This window comes from Coffea arabica, chromosome 3e (genome assembly GCF_036785885.1).
Source record: "Coffea arabica cultivar ET-39 chromosome 3e, Coffea Arabica ET-39 HiFi, whole genome shotgun sequence".
Lineage (NCBI taxonomy): Eukaryota > Viridiplantae > Streptophyta > Magnoliopsida > Gentianales > Rubiaceae > Coffea > Coffea arabica.
In genome coordinates this window covers 46,933,085-46,942,945 of record NC_092315.1, presented here as the reverse complement: position 1 = coordinate 46,942,945, position 9,861 = coordinate 46,933,085, and the positions used below count along the sequence as shown (strand labels likewise).

Here is a 9,861-nt window from a genome sequence, read left to right as displayed (position 1 = left end):
ACTAAAAGATGGACACCGTGCTTGCAAGCGGTGAGAAATTAAAATGATGCCCAAGCACAGTGAGAAATTAAAATGATGTCCAAAAGCGGTTCTTAAAAATGTATTTTATAATTTAATTTTTTTTTTGCATAATCAATGAAATTAAGTTGTTATATCTAAATACACAAAATCGATAGGGCACCAAAAGTTAGTCAAGTATAGATATATATTCTGTTGCATGGTTCTCAAATGTGTTACTAAACTGGGCTAATAAAAGGAAGGCCAATATTATAATAATATACCAAAACTTGGCTAATAAAAATAAGCAAAAAGATTTAGCTGATTAAATTTGCTCATTTTGTTTTTACATTCGCTTGAGAATTTTCATGATAGATGATACTTGGTCATCCAAACACCACCGTTGCCTACAATAAAAGAAAACAATCAGGAATAGTGGGGTTAATAAAAAAATCACTTGAATGATATTTATTTAATTAATTACAATATATAGATATGCATTATATATGTGGAGACCATGACTATAGGCATATAGTATTTGGAGTTATTAAAATTGTTACTGCACTGGTATAATTGAAATGGAAATATAATAATTACGCATATGCACTAAATTTTTATTAGCTCTAGGCTCCTATGGTGCTCTTTCTCGGTATTTTTTTTCTTTTTAAAGGGAGAAAAAGAGGAAGAGGAGGAGGATTTTGGTGAAATGATAAAATTGTCCCTATTAATTCGTATACATCTTATGTAGTGTTAATGATAAGATCTCGGTAGGTTGATTAAATATTGACACGAAAAAAAAAAAGAAAAATTAGAATGGGTTAGATGAGTTTCTAAGTACAATTTGGTAATCTGCGGTGCACGTAATTTATTGCTATAATTCTTTAGTTCCCTTGAAAACTATTTTAGGGTATTCACTTGTACATTTACCAGAATTTAACTTGACACCGCAAAAGCTTAAACTAAACAATGAGTTCTATCGTGCTTGGCCATTAAAATTTGTGCTGATTCTTTTGCGTGATTGCTGTTGATAATTAGGTCCGATTCAACAACAGAAATGTAGCTCCTCTCTTTACAACGGGTCCAATTGGGAAAGGATAATGCCGTGGCCAGACATGGTACTCATGGCCTCTGAATACAATATTTGTCTAACATCTCGAGACCAAGCGAATACAATACGTGACTTTCTGAAATTAATTCTGGATTTGGTGTAATCTTGATTGCTGGAAATTGTTACTGGGGTTGGCTTGGTTTATGCTTATGCAGAATTTTCCCCCTTTTTTTTTTCTCCTTGAAAAAACAGTGCGCAAGTAGAATTTCTCAAAAGTAATAGTTGGATTAAAACATTTCAGCAATGGAAAATGGAAAAGAAAAAACATTTGTCTACACAGGTACTCTGATAACATGTTATGTCAGACTAGTACTACTATTTATTTCTACTTCACAATAGGAAATAAGGACTGATCCACAATTTGAAGGTCCACAATAAGAAGACATTTCTGTCGATGAACCCTTTCACGAGTACGTTGCTACTCTATTACTAGAGTTTGTAATTCCTATAGTATTCATGAATGACATAAAATCCCTCGGTTTTTACACCAAGACAAGTACTATCAGTTCATAAATTCACAAGTATGTTGGGCAGCATTACTGGAGATTATGATTCCTATCGATTCATGCACATATAACGTTCTGTGTTTCTACATTTATTGAGAATTTTACGTTAGTTCGATGATGCGAATGAGCAAGCTGGCCATGATGTTTACGTAGACTCTGTGAAGGTTCCATAAGGACCAGTGACACGTGCATGAGTTAAGAGGTTCAAAGAGTCCCTTCAAGCCTTAGTTCATGCCGTACAAGTTCAAGAAAAACCGTGCTCAAGCATTGAAGGAATTGACTTGGAGAATTCTTGCAAGCCTACCAAGATGTTGCTAACAATTGAAGATGCAAGTGATCAAGCTTCAATGTCGGATTGGACCTTAATAAATTAGCTTCAATGACTTGGAGCAATGTTTATTTTATTTTTTTGATAGAAAGCAAAACTTTCATTTATTAAACAACAGACTCCATGATTTTCGGTCTCTATTTTGTTGGTGATTCAGTTGCCTCATTTGCGCTGGAGTGTATTTGAGCTGTGCGTTGTTCAGTTTTATTAGTGCTTCTTTTCTGCTCATGGATTTTTCGTGTTCCTTCAAATTAGTGGCCTGAGTTTAGCTGTAGTTGTTGTTGCGCCTTGATTGCATCGGTACGATACGCGGCCGGCCGTTGTCGCGGCAAGTGCGCCTTGGTATAAGCTCCAAAATGTTGACACTAATGACTAGAAATAGTGTATTATTGCATTCGTTTCGTAGATTGATCGAGTCATGTATCTTCGTCTTCCTATGAACAATTAGATATGAGTTAATGTAAATTAGTGAGATCAGAGGAGTGTGAAAACTGCGGTAGATGAACGAATCAGGTATTATTTTTTCCATCTACTTAAAAAAAAGGGTTCCGGAAGTTAGTTTTTTTTTCCTCCAAAAATTTATTTAATTTAGAAAAATCTAAATAAGGGATATAATAATTGTAATTATATACGTCCGTGTATGAACGCTAGTTAGAATGATCTAAATTTTTTATAATCTCAAATTTTTTTTTTTCATTTTAAGGTATGGCTATCTAAGAAATGATCGTGCTTAAAAACACTGGAGTAAGGCTATATGGTTTTATTTTAAAAATTTCTGCGGTTAATTAAGTAGTATGCAGTTTGGGTCTTCGGGAGTTGGTAAAGAATAGCTTCGTTGCAAAATGTTGAATTTAAAAGGAGCAGGACATAGGCTAGCAAGTAGTATTAGACTATTAAAAGGGACAGGGGTATGTTTGGTGTCGGGTTAGGAGAAATAAAAGTATCTACATGGACCTTAAGTAGTGAGAGTTGACGGAGGGTCAACTACGGTAATTTCTGATCAAGCGAGGAGAATGGCTCCTGAGAGCCCATGTATCCTACCTTGTGCTGTTATACGCTTTCCTAAGTGTTGAACTTTAATACTTGCTACTTGCTTTATTTGACTGCATGTTTTGGGGCACCATTGAGCTTTAGCTCACCCCACGATATTTGTTTTCCTTAACAGGTTTTGGCATTCGGAAGTTTTGAAGTCTGCTTTTAGCTTTTGTAACTGTTGTGTTGAATCGACTATATATCTTTTATTTTGGGTTGCCACTTGAAGTTGGAAAAGTGTAAACTCTAATTCTGGTATCTGGTTTGTATGTATATATTTGCGTTGTATGAGTTTATATGTTTTTGTGATGGTATGACTTTACTCCTTGTAAATAACGCGTGAGGTATTTAAGAGTCGACGATTGGCTATCTTGAAGATGCTGTTATCTCTGAAGTTAATGTGGATTTCGTCATCAGCCTATTTGGAAGGAAACGGTGTTGCAATAGCTTAGGTTATTCTTCGGAAGGATTTGGACTAGATTGCTTGCGTGAGTCCTGGCGAGAGTTAGGCAGGCGACCCGCCAACCCTCTGGTTCGCCTTAGGGAGAAGTGGGGCCGCCACAATATTATTGACTATGCAAATAAGGAATGAAAATTCGGTGATTGAGGGTTCTACTCTGAGTTTTGAGGAGCAAAAGAGTCTTTCAAACTTTTGGCTTAAAAGATTTGCAATTGATACCAAGAATAATCAACTAAATTGTTGACCTTGGTCGATCAATCCTTGGTTTTGATGATTAACAAACCAAAATGTAGATTTGGGCTAATGTTTTTATGTGAGCAATTTGTTAGAACAGATTCTTGTGGCACAAAAGAAGAAGCAAAAACAGGACACTCATGTCGGACGTCCGAAAGGAAGCTATCGGACGTCCGAAAGGATGAAGAACATCAAGAAGGAAACTCTGTCGGACGCTCGTGAGGAAGCATCGGACGTCCGGAAGGATCGGACGCACGCCTCGGACGCACATCGATCGCATCGGACGTCCGAGAAATTTCGCAAAGATTTGATGACTCTCTGACGACGTTCGGACGCAGGGTTCGGACGCAGGGTTCGGACGTCCGACAGGTGGTTTGGACACAGGGTTCGGACGTCCGACAGGTGGTTCGGACGTCCGACAGGCCAACGGCTAGTTTTGACAGCATTTAATATTTGACCGTTGGAGAGCCTTTTGGAGCCATTTCTCACCTTCTATAAACACCCCAAAGCACAAGAAGACACTAGACTTTTGCCAACACAAAATACAAGCTTACAAGTGAGATTTTTGAGTAGAAAGATTCTTTGTTGGTTGTATAAGGGGTTGGGGAAGTTGGGTTGTGAGGTTGCTCAAGTGAAGGTTATTCTCTAGGAGGAGTAAAACCTTGGTGAAGGTGAACCTATCACTTGAAGTGGTAAAACCTTGGTGAAGGTTGCCTCATTTGTATAAAATAGTTCTTAATTGGGTGAGTGATCTTTCAAGTGTAGGTTGTTGAGGGTTAACTAGAATTGTTGTAAAACTCCTTGGCTCAACCAAAGTGTGTTTGGGGTGAGGAAGGAGTGAGCCTTCACTTGTACATCTTGGTTAGCATCGCCATCAATTGAAGAGGCTATTGGTTTGATATTTGGTTTGCATTTCTTATCCTTTATCTTTAATTAAGTTTTCTTTATTGTGCTTAAATTTGATATATCTTTGTGCATCATTGTGAATTTGTTTGTACTCATTGGGTTGCACCGGGCACTTACATAAATTACTCAAATATCTCATTTTTAACTAAAAAGGTTGCAAAATTATATAAAATACAAAAAAAAAAGGAACTTTAGGGTGCGTTTCATAAAAGTGAAGAATCTAAAATCTGAAGTTTGAATTCATTAAATTATTGAATTGTTAAATATTAAATCAAATAAATTTGAATGTATATTACATTCATTAATAAGTAATTAGCTTATCACTTATTTTTGGAAACAAGTTTTGCCTAGGAAATTCAGTGCTAAATAATTAATTCAGATGTTTAATTTTTATTATCAAACGCATCTTAACATATTAAGATTTGAATCCATTAAATTTAAATGTTGAATTGGGTTATCAAATGGGATGTTAATAACCCTTTTGGTCAAACGGATGAGCTCTTGCTTGCTTTTATGCTTGGCCTATAAAGGAAGAATGGGGGACTTTGAAATAGATAAATAAAAAATAAAAGAAAGTAACATGCTAGAGATACCTTGTAACAAAATGTTCCAATTTCTTTTTGCTTGTGCAATGCACACCCTCTCAATCTATAAGACTCATACACCAATGAAAAAAAAAATAACTTTTTCGATAAATTAAAATGTTGACTTCATTCAATTGAAAAACCATAATATAATAGATTAAAGAAAATTAATTGCCCGATACTCAAAATTTAAAGGACTATCAATTTTTTTGTGTTCATGTGCATACTTGTGACTTGTTCATAGAATTTCAGTCTACATTCATTGGTTGCCACTAAATAAACTCAAACAACATTTAGTAATTATCAACCGTTTTATTTCAACTCGAATCAAATTCTCCCTTTTTCTTCTTTCTCTCATAATATTCGAAATTTCTTGAATTGAAAAAAAAGTCAACTCGATAAAAGCAACAAATTACAAATTTCTAGTTGCTTAACAAATTTACCATACTCTTGAACAAAAAAGAAATAATATTAGAACCCAAAAGAAAAAGCTATAAATAACTAATATTTCGTTCAATTAAACTCGTTTGCGTTCCTTACGTTACTGGCTTGTACGATGTGCTTCATGTATTGTACATATGCTGTGTTTAAACCAATGGATAGCTATTTCTTCTGGCAATGAGAATAGCTTCTGCCTTTTCCCCTGAAGCACCAGCAAACTTATCGTAGCTCAACAAGAAAAGGAGGTGCTACAAAAATTCAGAACTGGTGGGCTACTTTTTTTCTTTCTTCACTATTTGGAAATTACTAGCAAGTATCAAAATTTGGTTCCTTATTTTCACTTTTCTATCTCATATTCATTTTTTCTGATTATTAATTTTTTCTTGTATATAAATTGTTGTTCTTGCAGATGCTACCGGGGACTTGACATTTCCAAATAATACCCTCTATCCCATGAAGATTTATAGGTTCTCCTTTGGTCCTGTTGTTTTCTAAATTTTGTTTTGTGGATACCAATTGTTCGACGAAATGCCTATTTATTCTTCATACTCTGTGGTGTCATCGAACGTCATCCCACTTCAATTCTGCAACCTGAAAATCCAAAATGTGTCTGTTTTACGTCCATCCCTCGAATTTGTTCCTCGTAAATGTTCAACTTATCTGGCTTCGGGCTGCAACAAAAGCCAAGAATCATTTTACAAAGTGGGCGGTTGAGAGCTGGAAGCAGCAAGAATAGTAGTAATGTGGTTGCTGAGGAAAGTGCAGTGACAAGGGGTTTCGAGTGGGATGATGGTCAAGTAGAAGAGCTTGGAGAAATGGTGGAAGATGAGGAGGAGGGACCATTACCACGGGAAGGTGCAGCAATTTATAAGAGAAGTGCTTCGATATCCCATATAGAATATTGCACTATTTTGGAAAGGCTAGGACTGGGAAAGGTTTCATCTGGAAAGGCTATTTGACTAGGACTTTTAACAAGCCCAACAAGCCATATGGCCCAAGGTATTTTTTTCAATTCACAAGTCCATTTTGATTGACTCAATAGTGCCCAGTAGACATTTGATTTGTAAAGGCCTTTATTTAATATCATTAGAAGAACCAATCCGGCCCAAGTCTTTTCAGTTTAAAGCTCATTTTAGAAAAGTCCAAACATAAGCTTCACCGATTTGACTAGATCCGACCCCTTTGAAAAAGAACATGATCCGACCCGGTTAAGAAATGGGTCTCATTCTCCCCCAATTTCAGGAAAAAAAAAAATCAAATTTTCTGGTGAATGCAGTCCGACCGATTTGAAGCCTGTTTTATTTAAATCCAATTAATGATAATGTTGGTAAAATTAATGAGAAAAGATATGCAAATTAATGATAATGTATCGTTTTATTTTAACTGTGATATTTTGACTCGTTCTAAACATTTTCAACATGTTATCATTGATTTCAGAGTTTGAAATGCATCCAAAATTGAGAGTTTAAAGTGAATAATGAAAAAGTGATGCTTAAATTTAAGGTTGTAAAGTAGATTTAGCCTTTGAGAAAAATGAACGTATTTGCCGCTAATTTCCCATCTATATTTGTATAGTCGTTTGTTTGTAGAATGTTGAAGACACCCTTTAAGCATGATTTGGTGTCTTGCACGGTTTGTGCTCACAAGAGATTCATGAAAAGCTGTCCTATGTCCCAATAAATTGGAAACCGCCTTTGGCTTTCTTGCATGAAGCGAAAAGGTCGTCTCTCGCGTCTTGGATTGACCTTTTCTTAAATTATGTCTTGTTTTGTCGCTGAACCAAAATCTTTATTCTGTCAACTTTGGTATGAACCTGTAACTTTCAAAATAAATTCTGAACCACCCAATTGGAAGCTGATTCAGACAAATTAGAATTGGTAGGGACTGATGTTTTTCATGCACGAGTTAGATGAAAAACAAATACGTTTGAAAGATTGAAAGAGATCAGTGGCAATTTGAAGTCAGGCCTACGTTGTGCTAGTACAAAAAATCATGCAGCGGAAGATATTTGTATTTTGTAAACCAAGAATTTGTTGGTTAGATAGCACACAAACAAACAATGAACAAATATGATAAGTCGTGAGGCTATTTGAACATACTAGAAAAGGACGGAAAAGATCCCGAAGCCGGAAAACACACAGCTTGATAAGCTGGACTAATGAATATGAAGGCACAGGAGGATAAAGAAATTTATTCAACTAATTGATTCTCCTCAACTACAAACCTAGACTTAAGTCTTTAAATAGAGAAGCAAATGATAAAACCTATTTTGATTCTAATTCTTAAACAAAATTCAACTAGATTTTCAGAACAAACTATGACGCCAATTCTAATCTAATTACCAAATAAAAAATATACTTCTAAATATTGCTTGGTTTAATTATTCCAATATTGCTTCCCTTAGAATCAATCTTCCTCTTGCATTAAGTCCAACACAATCACAAACAATAATCTCCTTTGCAAATTGTGCTAATATCGGTTTGAATTCTTCATCTTCAAAAGTTTTTGTTGCTGTAATATTCCATGCACTTGGACAAATTTATCTCGCCGCTCAATTTTTCCTCAACTACAGTTTTTTGTTGCTATAATATTCCCCGCAACTGGACGAATTTATCTCGTCATTCAATTTTTCCTCAACTACAGTTTTTGTTGCTGAAAATTGCTCAGTTTTTTTTTTTTCAACTATAGTTTTTGCTCAATTTTTTTCAACTATAGTTTAGTTTTTGTTGTTGTAATATTCCACACACTTGAACAAATTTATCTCGTCACTCAATTTTCCTCAACTACCAACCTAGGACTTCAAGTCCTTAAATAGAGAAACAAAATGATAAAACCTATTCTAATTCTAATTCTAATTCTTAAACACAATTCAACTAGATTTTCTGAACAAACTATGACACCAATTCTAATCTAATTACCAAATAAAAAAATATAATTCTAAATATTGCTTGATTTAATTCTTCTAACATTGCCTCCCTTAAATCACGTTTTTTCTTGAATTTAATCCAACACAATCACTAAGAGTGATCTCCTTTGCAAATTTTCCTAATATCAATTTGAATTTTTCATCTTCAAAAGTTTTTGTTGTTTTAATATTGCACGGGCAAATTTATATTTGACTAGGTAAAATAATCCAAACCTCTGGATAAACTATTTTCATTCCATAATTTGATGTCAATTCATTGACAACTCGTCACTTTACGATTTTGGTGACCACAACTCAAGATTCTTCTCCTATCTTTGTCGCAACACCGCAATCAATCTGACAATTCTTCTGAACCAATCTTATGGTCCAATCTTTACCAATTGGATACTCCATGACGAAAATTGTGGTCCAACTCAATCAATTAATTTTTTTTTATTACAATTCTTATGCTCCAACTTTGACATCAGGAGATGCTCAAGACTAAACTCGTGGTTGGGACAAATTTTCAATGTTCATAAGCACCCCAAGATCAATTTTTTGAAGTTAGGGCTCTGATACCAGATGTAGAATCCAAAATTTTGATCAAAAAATATATAGGCGATAAATTTCATAATACCAACTATTATATATTAATCACACACTAAAATAACAAGACCATCAAATTTTACTCTCCTCAGCTGACAATAACAATAAAACTCTCTATTTATTAATTAGATGATTTGGTAGTGTTACAACAACAAAAAATTTTCTAATAAAATACTAATTTCCAAAGAATAAAACTACTCTAACTTAATCCCAATAAAATTACCACAATTTTAACTTAACTAAAACACCGTTAAATAATAATATAGAAATTTTTTTTTGACTTGATTTAACATGCCAACACCTTACCATTGTTGACAAGAGAAAGGTGTACTATAGGAATGAGGGTAATGAAGTTGGTTGTGTATGTCACTGTTATATCCCCTAGGATGTAGTAAGAGAGTTCCATGGCCATGGATATCCTGAACACGTATAGCAGATTGTTGTAGAAAGCAATTAATGGAAGGCAAAAATCCTTGGAAATGGCGATACCTAAATTCATGCATATTTTTGGGGCATTGATGCCCAACCAATCCATGCTTAAGCTGCTGCTATTTCGGCAGTGGCCTTATTTTTAGAGTGTCAAAATTATCAATCAATGTAAAGAATGTGGGTCGCTTGAATAGGTATCTATCACCGTCCGGGCAGGCAAATGCAAGCACAATGAGCAAATGTGGGCCATTTAAACAAGAAGACAGAGATCGTCATGAGTGGAATTGATTCAATTAAGACTATTCAAAGGCTTTCTTAAACAGTG

General features: G+C 34.8%; 1 long non-coding RNA gene across 1 annotated transcript; it reads left to right on the top strand.

Annotated features, from left to right (window-relative positions):
- The first annotated feature begins 5,701 nt into the window (after window positions 1-5,701).
- LOC140038750 (uncharacterized) lies at window positions 5,702-6,201 on the top strand. Its single transcript, XR_011842325.1, has 2 exons — window positions 5,702-5,863; window positions 6,006-6,201. It is a non-coding gene; the product is annotated as an uncharacterized lncRNA (long non-coding RNA).
- The last annotated feature ends 3,660 nt before the right edge of the window (window positions 6,202-9,861 follow it).